Raw genomic sequence first — 10,664 nt, 5'->3', positions numbered from 1 at the left:
CGCCCCCCCCTCACCCCCCTCCCCGACCGGCGCGCCCTCCCTGGTGCGGCGGGCGACAGCCTCCGGCGGACCCGGCGTCCGGCCAGAACCGACTTGCCCCTCGAGGGCGCCCAGCTCGCGGCCAGCGCTCGCCATTGGGCCTCCCGCGCCAGCTGACGGGGCTTTCGCCCGCCACGGCCAGCTCGTCCCCGCCTGGAGCGAGACGGGGTCTTCGGCTGCCCCCGCGCGGCCTGCTGCGCCCAGGGCTAGTGTCCCTGGTACGGTTCCGCGCACCTGGAGCCCTAACACACCTGCTGGCCCTAAGGCCCTCGAGCGGGAAGAGGGGCTGGAGAGGGAGGGGGGGTCAGCTGCGATCTCCCCCCCAAGCCGCGGTGGGCTGGCCGGCGCCTGGAGAGTTGGTCTGAAGCTCGAAACTCGGGGCCCTCCCGTCCCTGCCTGGCGGTTGGAAAACAGGCTGGGCCGATCCTGGGCCGTGTCCATCATGTTACTGACCAGGTGTCCAGCACCCCTCAGGCTCGGGCTAGGCCACACCAGGCGAGGGGTCTGACTGCCCGGGCTGGCGGGGGTTATTAGGGCTCTGGAGGCCTCTCCGTTCGGTGAGTCTGGCCCCACCCAGCCTAGGGCCTTGACTGCATTTGCTGATCCTCTGGGCCAGCCTTGTCCCTTGTCCCTTGTCCCATGTCCCTTGGGAAGCACCCCCCACCACCACCACCACCACAGGAAGGAGCTGCAGCCCAGGTAGCCCTGCTCTCGCTACTGTAGGCGGCACACCTCTCCCCCACCATACTGGAAGGCTAGCGCTCCCTCAGTTGTGTCTCATAAATATCGTTGGTTGTTGGGGAAGGACACCCCTAAGAATGCCAGGGCATGCAAACCAGAGGGCCCTACCACAGTGTCAGAGACAGGGAGGCCGGCCCAGAAAGGGGAGGACCTGCCAGGGCCCATGCCCCTTCTCCCCCACACAATGCTCCTTGGTACAACCCCTCGTTCTCTCCAGTGGCCATCCCAGCCAGGACAGGCCACAGGACACCACGATTCCCTGCTGCTGTCCCTTTGGCCCAGCCTGCTGGGCTGGGCTGGGCTGGGAGCTGAGGATCTGGCAGAGCCCTGAGCTCTCAGCCCCAGGTAAGCCCATGAGCCCAGGGAGAGAAGCAAGGCCAACCCGATCCCAACCAGCCTGCCTCCCTCCAGGGTCAGGTGGGTTCCAGGACCCCCCAGGGTTAGTACACTGATAACACGCAAATGTGTCCTGGATGACGTGGGGGAGGCAAGGTTTGCAGTGAGGGGATGAACCGGAAAGGGCACCAGCCCAGGCGAAGGATGGCTGGTGGGGTGCCACTTTGGACTCTCAATACCAGAACCAAAGATGATTTGGGGGGCGTTGATTTCTTTGTTTTCTGTAAACTATTCCAGTTTCCCACAACACATGGATACTGCAATCCTTCATTTTCAGGAAAATAGAGACACTGACAAAGGCTCCCCAGGCCCATGGACCTCGGGCAGGGCTGATGTCACCTGGCCTGGGCTCAGAAGGAGGCAGGACCTTCCCGGTCCTGGTGCCATGGCCGTACCAGCCTTCCCAGAGACCCTGTGCGCAGGGCCACAGCAGTGATCACAAAATGTGGAGCCAAATCAACTCCAGCATTTCCCGGGAGGTCAGGATGCCCTGGACCACGTCCAGCCCGGACTCGGGCTCCAGGCCATGTCCCCTCCATGAGAAGGGAAGCCACCCCACTCCCAGCCCTGCACTGGACACCCAGGGGAGCCCATGCCCTCCTCCCTGGCAGGGATTGCTCTGTGGTATGAGCACCTGTCTGCCGCCCTGGGCCACCTAAGGGCAGGGGACCTACTGCGTGCTTAATAAATGAGCAAAAGCTGACCCTGCACCCAGCCTCCATGTGACCCTCCCCATGTGTGGGGAGGACCTTCCCCATTGCCTGCGGTGCTCACTCAAACACCTCCATGAGTGCCAGGTAGTTCAGGCAGGTGGGTCCCAGGGCACCCCCACAGCGATAAGCCCAGCAGCATGTGACACTGAGTCCTGCCTCCAAGGACTGCGAGTGGCATGTCCTATATGCCTCATGTCACACGATGTGGCCATTGCTGGGCCTCACCTGTTTTCCAGGGAAAGAGGCTGCCAGGGCCACACACCTGAGAAGGAGCAGGGTTCAGACGGGACGCTCCTCCAGTGCCTGGCTTCCTACTTTTATTTCTCCAGGGCCCATGGGCCACCTCTTCTCTAAGCCTCGTTAGGGCAGGGAGGTGACCTTCTCTGAGCCTGTGACCATGAATCTGATCAAGGATGGTGCCCACCGGCTTCCTAAACCTGCTGGTCCCCAGGAGTGGAGCAGTGTCCCTCCCCCTCCAGCCAGGGACAGAACTGGGGGAGGACAGCCAGGGGCTGGGGCCTGGGAGGCCCAGTTCTCCACCCCAAGGGGCCTGAAACAAGCAAACATCTGTCTGGATACAACCAAGCCCTACTTTTGTAATTAGAAATATATCCGAAGGAAGAAAAGAAACAAAAAGAACAATGTTTGTACTCTGTGTTGCTGCAAACAGCAGTACCGGGGAGGGGTGCTGGCCCCCAGGACCAGCAAGGATAGGCCCCTGGGCTCCATTGTGCCCAAAATCCTGCATGTCTGGAAGTGGGGGAGCTCGTTTGTGGGGGTGTCATAAGCACCTGGTCCCCTGATGGCATCTTACATGTATATCTCATAATATTGACCCCATCCAATGGAGTAAATTCTGCACTCACCAAGCCTCCTCCTTTTCCTCTGAGCCCAAGGCCGAATTCCCAGCCCTTTTGCAGCGAGGTGGGCCATGCCACCAGCTTGGGCCACAAAATGTGAGCAGAAGTGCTCGGCACCATTTCCAGGCCAGCCTTCAGAACCAACCAGCCCTTTCCCTCCCTCTGTGGGCCAGATGGGGGATCAAGGGAGGGACCCCTGGGGACAGCGGAGTCTCTAGAGCAGAAGCGCTGAATGACCACTTAGAGCAGAGCCACCAGTGCCCTCTGCACACCACCTGGCTGTGATGGGAATGAGAAACAAACTTTTGTTGCGTCTTAAGCCGCTAGAATTTCGGGATTGTCTACTACAGACACCACTTACTCGTGTGTGTGTGTGTGTGTGTGTGTGTGTGTGTGTGTGTGTGTGTGTGTGTGACACACAGGCATTTTCTAGATGGGGACACGGAGGTTTAGAAAGGTTAAAGAACTCCGTTAACCCGCACCCAGACTTCGTGGGGTTTAGTTCCCACCCCCACCCCCAAACGCCCCACGATGAATGGATATTGGGGCTCCTTTCACCGCTGAGGACTCTGCGGTTCCGATCGCAAACACTCGCCCGAGGGGCGGAGCCCAGCCGGCCCCGCGGTGCGGTCCCCGGCCGCATGCTGCCCCCTGGTGGCCGACTTCCGCACCAGCGCCTCGGCTGCCCCAAATCTCTCCTCCCGGGGAGCCACTTGGAGCTTCTTCTGGAAGCCCCCTGGGCCAGACTGTGTGCCGAAGGCCGACCCCCTTCAATGCTCCCAGGAACCCCGCAAGGGCTGTCTGTGTCGGCGCCCCTCCCGGCAGCCTCCCTGACGCTATCCAGGGCGGTGCCCCTTCTGCGGAGGCCGCAGGGATCATGCAAATCCTGACACCAGCCACCTCATGCCTGCCCTGCTCCGGCGCTCGAGCCTAGCCTCGTCGGCCCTTCCAGGAACCCGCAGAAGGAGGCATGTGGACGCCCGTTTTGTAAGGGAGGAATCTGAGGCTGGGAGAAGGGAAGCAACCCACCTGAGGTCACCCAACACTCTAGCAGCAGACTTGCGCCTTACCCCTCAGCCCTACGCCCCGCCACCGTGCTTCTGCGAGGGGCTGGTAGGCACGAAAGCAGGGGAGGAAGTCAAGGGTCCCAGGTTTAACCTCCCCTGGCACCCCACAAGCCCTGGAGCCAGGGGTAGGCATCTGGGGTGTGGGGGGTACGGCCCTGCTGTGGAGGGCCGACCCTTCGGGTGCATCCCACCCAGGAGGTGACCAAGCTCCCACCCGGCCGTCTACCTTCCCCGGTGCCGCTCGCACCCCACTAGGGCAAAGCCCTCCCTGCCTCATCCAACGCCCCCAACATTCGAGGGGTGCCCACACGGCCCCGGAAGGGCTCCCCTTTCGGCTTCCAGCCGCATCCCCCAGCAGGGGTCCTTCCACAAGGCCCTGGACAGGCCTGGCGAGACCCCTGGGGAGGCCGCGGCCTCCCGAGCCCCCCTTCTCCCCCGTAAGATGGGGCCTGCAGGCCCGGAGGGTGTGGGGAGTTACAGATTAACTAGCTCGCCCCCAGCGACAGGCGGCGCGGCCGGCTCTGCGCCCGCGCAGGGGGAGGCTTTCCGGCGCCTTGGCGGGGGCCCAGCGCTGGGCGCAGCCAGAACGTCCCTCCCGCACCGAGTTCCCGCGCTCCCCCCACCCCAGGACAGGCTGTTCTCGCGGCGGCTGCCAGGCACGTCCTCCGCAGGTGCCGGCCTCCCTCCGGTGACGCGTCCACATGCCGCGCGGCGCAATTCGAAAGCTCCGATTACAGGGAGTGCCTTGTGCGCGGGGTCCCGGGCCGGGGTCCTCACGCCCCAGGAATAGGCGGGAAGGGCAGGGCGGCCCTTGGGGAGGGACGGTGGGAGCAGGGAACAGCCCTGGACGTGAGAGCTGCGCCGCCTTCTTCCTAACTCCCAGGGGCTGCCTCCTCTCGGGGTCTCAGGCTGGCCCCGGACTTTTCCGTTTTCAGCACTGAGTGTCCCAGGAGACTCTGGACCGTTGGTCATCCCAGCTCTCTCCCAGGGTTGGGGAGGGGACCCGGGGTAGGGGGCAGGCACGGAGGAGGGTCACAGGGACCTGTCTCAGACATCTGCAGCCAGCTCTGAGCCCCACCAGGCTTCCCTCCAGCCCCACCCGCAGGACACAGACTGGACGGCCCTGGGCCAAAGGCTCGCTTTGTCAGGGAAACGGCAAGAAAAAGGGATCGGGTGATCAGATGCCCCCTTCCCGGATCTCAGGTCCACTGTGACCCCCGACTTCCTGTTTAGCCTTCTTGGGCTAATGGGGACCCCTAGGAGTCAGCATCTTCCGACCATGGGGTATACCACGGCCTCCACCTCCCATTTTGCTTCCAACACCCCCATATGGTGTTCAGAGAACCAGAAATGCCAGGGAGGAGAGGTGAAGCTCCCCTCTATACCCCACATCCCTCCTCCATAGCAGGGACCTGGCCCTGCAGTGACTGGAGGAACAAGCGTCAGGAGCCCCTGTGCCCCCAGGAGAGACTTCATTTTGCACATTAGTTGAACACCTACTACTCGGCACGCCCTGGGGTGGGCGCAGCGTGTGAGCTGCTCCCACAGCCAGTCCCCACAGTGAAGGAACAGGCTCCAGTCCACTGCCCATCCACAGTCAGAGAGGAGCGCCTTCATCACCTCATTCCCTCTGCATTCACCCCATCATTCGTTCACCCATCACATTTTCCCAGCTCCTCCCAGCTGAGTCTCTGAAGGAAGCAGCAGTCGGTCAGGACCAGTTAGGAGTTAAAAGTGGGCCGAGCCCTGGCCGGTCCTCCTGGAAGCCAGGGCTGCACAGAGTAGGGGCTCAGTAGAAGGGGTGCCTATCCCCTCCCTCCCCCGACAGCCGGGGGCGGGGGGAGCCTCTGGGCCACCTGCCAGACCAGTCCTGCCACATCCTCACTCGCCAGCCAGCCGCAGGCCCTGAGGCCCAAAGCTGGGGGCCTGCTGCCCCCTGGTGTCCACAGACAGCACTGCCGCGAGGAGCCCGCTGGCTCACCACACTAGGAAAAGAGGGGCCCCCCACTGCCCCTTGCTGCCTCCCTGCCAACCTCACTCATTCCTCCCTTTGTGGGTGACTTGGGCAAGGGCCTCGCTCTCTGTGACCCCTGGTCTCTTCGAGTCTAAGACGTGGCTGGCTGCCCAATGTGAAGAAGGGGGGAATTCTCATTAAAAAAACAAACAAAACACCCTTAGGTGTGTGGTGGGGGGAGCTGCCACTCACATCTTAGTGGGAAGTAACACTCAGGGTGGGCAAGGGGCTAGGGGGCCAAGCAGCAAGGAGGGGCAAGGGGAGAGGCGGAGGCTGAAGACCCTACGTGAAGGCCGGCCCCTCCCCCTCCGCCCCCCCTCCTTCCTTTCCTCTTCCTGCCTCGTCCCCCCTCCACCGCCTGCATCCCAGCGCCCTCTGCCTTCCTTCCTCCATCAGTGCTGCTGGTCCAAGCCCCCAGGCTAGAGAGAGCTCTGAGACCGCCCTGGGCCTCCCTGTGAGGCCGGCACCTGCCCACCCCTGCCTGCCACTGTCGTGGGGCCTGGGCGACCACAAGTGGACACACACTCAGAACCTGGGCTCCAGCCGCTTCTAACAACAAAGACGACCGAGCAGTGGTCATAACTCCCGTTTCTGGGCTGGGAGCTAGGGCCTGGCAGGGATGAGGGGGACACAGGCCCTTCCAGGCAGCAGCGTGGCCGGGGAGCAGCAGATAGGAAAGCAGGCCTGAGGGATGTGTGTGCCCCACAATCTCCACCAACTGCCACCCCACCAAATACACCTACAACCTAAGGGAGCCCTGTGGGCCGCCAAAGAAGGCCTGGGGTCCACCTCCAAGCCCCAGGTATATGCGCCAAAACCCCACAGCTACTGGGGTGACCCGTGCTTTAATGGCAGGCAGTGGGGTCCAGCAGGAGCCCCCCAATCATCAGGGCCCAGGAGAGGCCCAGCAGCGAGGGGGCCGTGCACAGGCCCATCACAGCTGGTGCTCAGAGTAAGCCGAGAGTGCGCTGGGGCCAGGCGTGCAGGGCCTGGGGCTCCGGGCCAGGAGCTGGCTACATCTGGAAAGCACCAGAGGTTGGGAGGGAGGTGAGGGTGGGCCTGGTGAGCCAGGCCAGGGCAGGGGCTGGGGGCCCAGGAGGGGCCGCATCAGAGGGCTCTGGGACCCTGGGGAGGATGGTGACAGGAGGGGCCTCCATGGCAGTGGAATGAGGGTGGGAGGGGAGAGGCAGCAGGCCCTGGCAGAGGGGCCAGGGAGCACGGCCACAGCCACGGCTCCGATTAGGGTGCCGGTGGGCATGGATTTCTGCTGGTGGCGCCAGGTTTTTCCATCTCCGGCCACTCCCTGCTTGCAGCATTCACGTAGCAAGAGGAATGGGGCAGGGGTTAAGGTACGGGGTCCTGCCGGGCTGAGGGGCAAACCTCTGGGCACTGGAGTCAGGCAGAGGGACTGCCTCTCCTCAGCTGGGTGACCTTGGGGAAATGGCTTTACCTCTCTGTGCCTCTGCTTTCTCATCTGTAAGGCTCCCGATGAGGCTCGAAGGCCATGTCCATATTTGCCTGGCACAGTGTCCCTCTCCTTGAGAAGGAGGCACTGCCCACAGCATCCTCAGTCTTTCCCTCCAGCCTAGAGGGGTGGGCAGGGCACAGCCCCAGCACCGGTGACCCTTTCAGCTGCCTTTGTACTGAAAACTGGACAGTTGCTCTGAGCCCAGGGACATGGTCCCTGACAAGTGGTCACGCAGGATAGAACAATATTTGAATAAGCAGCTTGCCCAGTGCTACACACACATGCACGCGCGCGCGCGCGCGCACACACACGCACACACATACTCTTCAGGAGAGTCTGGGGTACGGACCATGACGACTCTGGTGAGTGTGTCCAACACTCAGCCCATGCCACCCAGCTGCACATATGCCCGGCGCTCAGCAGTCAGTACCCAGCGGCTGCTAGCGGCACGTCCTCTCTGTGCCCGGCAGCCCCAGGCCATGCCCTTTGTGTGGAATTATCTCATTTAATTTTCACAAGTATCCTGTGAGGCAGGGGTTCCTGTGCCCCATTTTACAGGCGGAGCAGCTGAGGCTTCAGAGGAGGAGACCCTTGTCTAGACCTGGTGACTCATGGAGATGTTAGCCCGGCAGGCTGGCTCTACAACTGGGCTCGTCCTGGCCACTGAGCAGCCCCTCAAATGACAAACCAGGGTCTGGACTAGGGGGTGTCTGATTTCTGTCCTTGCCTGTGCCCACCTGCCAGACAGCAGACATCTCTCTACCTGGGACCTCCGGGGAGCCCTCCCCTCCAAGGGCTTCCTGGCCAGTGGATGGGGGCCAAGCTGGGTGAATAAGCCAGGGTGGTGCCTGGGCTGCAGGCCCGCATGGGGGCCAGCTGCCCGATGAGACAGGGAGAGAGGGACCAGGAGCCCTAGAGCCCAGCAGCCAGGTCCCAGGTGCCCAGAGCAGAGGAGATGGGAGGCTGCTGCTTAAACTTCTGGAGATGTCGGTGTGGCTGCCCCCAACAGAAACCAAATAGTCGGGGCTCCCTGAAACTGCGCTCAGGCAGAGGGAGGCCACCGGGTGATGGCGGGGACTCACTAGGGTGCGAGGAGTGCGTGGGTTCAGGCCTTCTCGCTTCCCAGAAGTCCTTCCTGCTTCTTTCTGGATTCTCTGCTGAGTTCCCAGTGGACCAAGGTTCTAGAAGATGCTGGGTGTGGGGTGGAAAGCACATGGGGCGGTCCCTTCTAGCTGGGGGACGAGGCCCCAGGAGTATGCAGGGAGGACTGTGTTCATACCACCCCAGCCCAGCCTGGTGAGCAGGTGCGTGGCTGCTCTGAGCCCCGCTTTCCTGTGAAGTTCAAAGGCCCGTCGCTTTCTGATTGCAGGCTGCACTTCTGCCCTCGCACGCCCCTCTGAGGCCCTTGCCAGGCCCGACCACCAGCTGCTGGCCGCTTACCCCTCTGGCCTCTCTTGATGGACACCCCTCCTTCGAAGTTGCTACTCCTGCCCAAGTACGGAAGTTGGGGTGAGGTGTCCCTCGAGGAGGCCCGGAGGTGGGGGTCCCCCCGACCTTGCTGTGCCCACCCCCACACTGCTGCTCGGGCTGTCCCCCCACCCCCCACCCCCAACGTCTTCCTTCCTCTAGGTCAAGGTCCAGAACGAGACTGTCTGGCCTCCAGCGACTGGTGAAGAGAGGGTGACTGTCCTGGTTTGTCTAGGACTGTCTTATTTTCACATGGGAAGCCCCACGTCCCAGAAATGTCTCGATCTCAGGCAAGCCAAGGAAGTGGGTACCTGTGTGAGGGTCTCCCCACACAGAGCATGACGGTCCCAGGGCAGGGTCCCCCGCTCCTCCACTCCTCTGGTTGTGGAAGAAAGGGGACATGGCCACGCCGCAGTGTACCCCAGCAGTCGGGGCCCCTGAGGTCTCCAGTCTGCCAGCCTCTCACATGGATGCCGCCCCAGCAGCCCTCTTGGCCATGCCGCCCCATCAAGGCTTTTATCCCTCTCATGTGGCCATCGACTGGCATGAGGGCCTGGAGTGACCCCCACCCTGCCGTGCAGGACACTGCATCCCAGCACTTGGCCAGGTGCAGAGTGGAGCTCAGTGGGTGAGAGGTGGGCTTCTGCCTCCCCCCTGCCGCACAGGCAGGGGCCCTCCTTCCACCAGAACATTGGGGTGCTGGGATCACTGGAGCCGGTGGAGAGGACCCTCTGGCTGGCAGAGCCTCCCTGGGATGTAGCCTGGCTGTGGGCTGAAGGCCTCGATCCACGAACCCACCCACAGGGTAAACCGGAACTGACACTCAGATGGACAAGGTCCAGCGCCCGCCCACACCCCAACCTCAGGTGTCTATTCGCAGACACCAGTTCTGGAAGGTTCCTGCGCATGGGCCAGCCCAGCCCCTCATGGGGCACCTACAGAGGGACTTTGAGCCCGCCCTCCTGGACACTTAACCCGACCACCTCCAAGATGGAGCTGACCCTCAGCTGAACTGAGGCCAGGCCCTCGATGCCTGCAGCAGCTGGGGTGCCCCTGGTAAGGCTGTGGCTTCAAAGACACCAAGCTGGAGTCTTACTGCCCCAGAGCAGGGACAGAGCCCCTGTGGTTGGGGAACTCAGCTGCTGCTGTGGGGTCAGGGAGCCTCTTGCTGGCCGATGTCTGAAACTGCATGTTACCTGGGCTAAGGTGGCAAGCGGTGGGCAGAGGACCCACATCAGCCCCTGCCCCCTGCCCTGGCCCAGCCCCAGCCAAAATGGCAGTGTCCCTGAAAAGGTGACTTTTTTTTTTAAGATTTTATTGGGGTATTGGGGAAGGGGAGCAGCCAAGTTGTTGTCCTTCGGTCTTAGTTGTGGAGGGCGCAGCTAGCTCAGCTCCAAGTCCAGTCGCCATCCGGCTGCCCGTTGGCACCTCACGGTCACTCAGCTCAAGGTGCTGTGTTCAATCTTAGTTGCAAGTGTGCATAGCCCACCATCCCATGCAGGAGTCGAACCGGCAACCTTGTTGTTAGGAGCACGTGCTCTCACCAGCTGAGCCATCCTGGCAGCTCAGTCACAGCTCAGCTCAGCTTGGGTGCAGCTCACTGGCCCACTGGGAATCAAACCGGGGACTCCGTTGCTCAGAGCTCCCACTCTTTTTTTTTTTTTTTTAAAGATTTTTATTGGGAAATTGGGGGGATGGGAACAGTGCTGGGGAATTGGGGACAGGGACTGCAGCCCACGCCGTCGCCGGCGACTCATGGCAGCCCAGCTCCAGGTTGAGCCGTTGTTCAGCATCTTAGCTGTGGAGGGCAGCGTCACTGGCTCCCATATGTGGGATCCGAACCGGGGCCCTCTGGCATCCCAAGCGAGTTCTTAACCATCGCGCCACTCGGCCGGCCCA

Source organism: Hipposideros armiger, unplaced genomic scaffold (genome assembly GCF_001890085.2).
Source record: "Hipposideros armiger isolate ML-2016 unplaced genomic scaffold, ASM189008v1 scaffold_494, whole genome shotgun sequence".
Taxonomy (NCBI): Eukaryota; Metazoa; Chordata; class Mammalia; order Chiroptera; family Hipposideridae; genus Hipposideros; species Hipposideros armiger.
The sequence above is the reverse complement of the archived record's forward strand: the minus strand, read 5'-3'. Positions refer to the sequence as shown.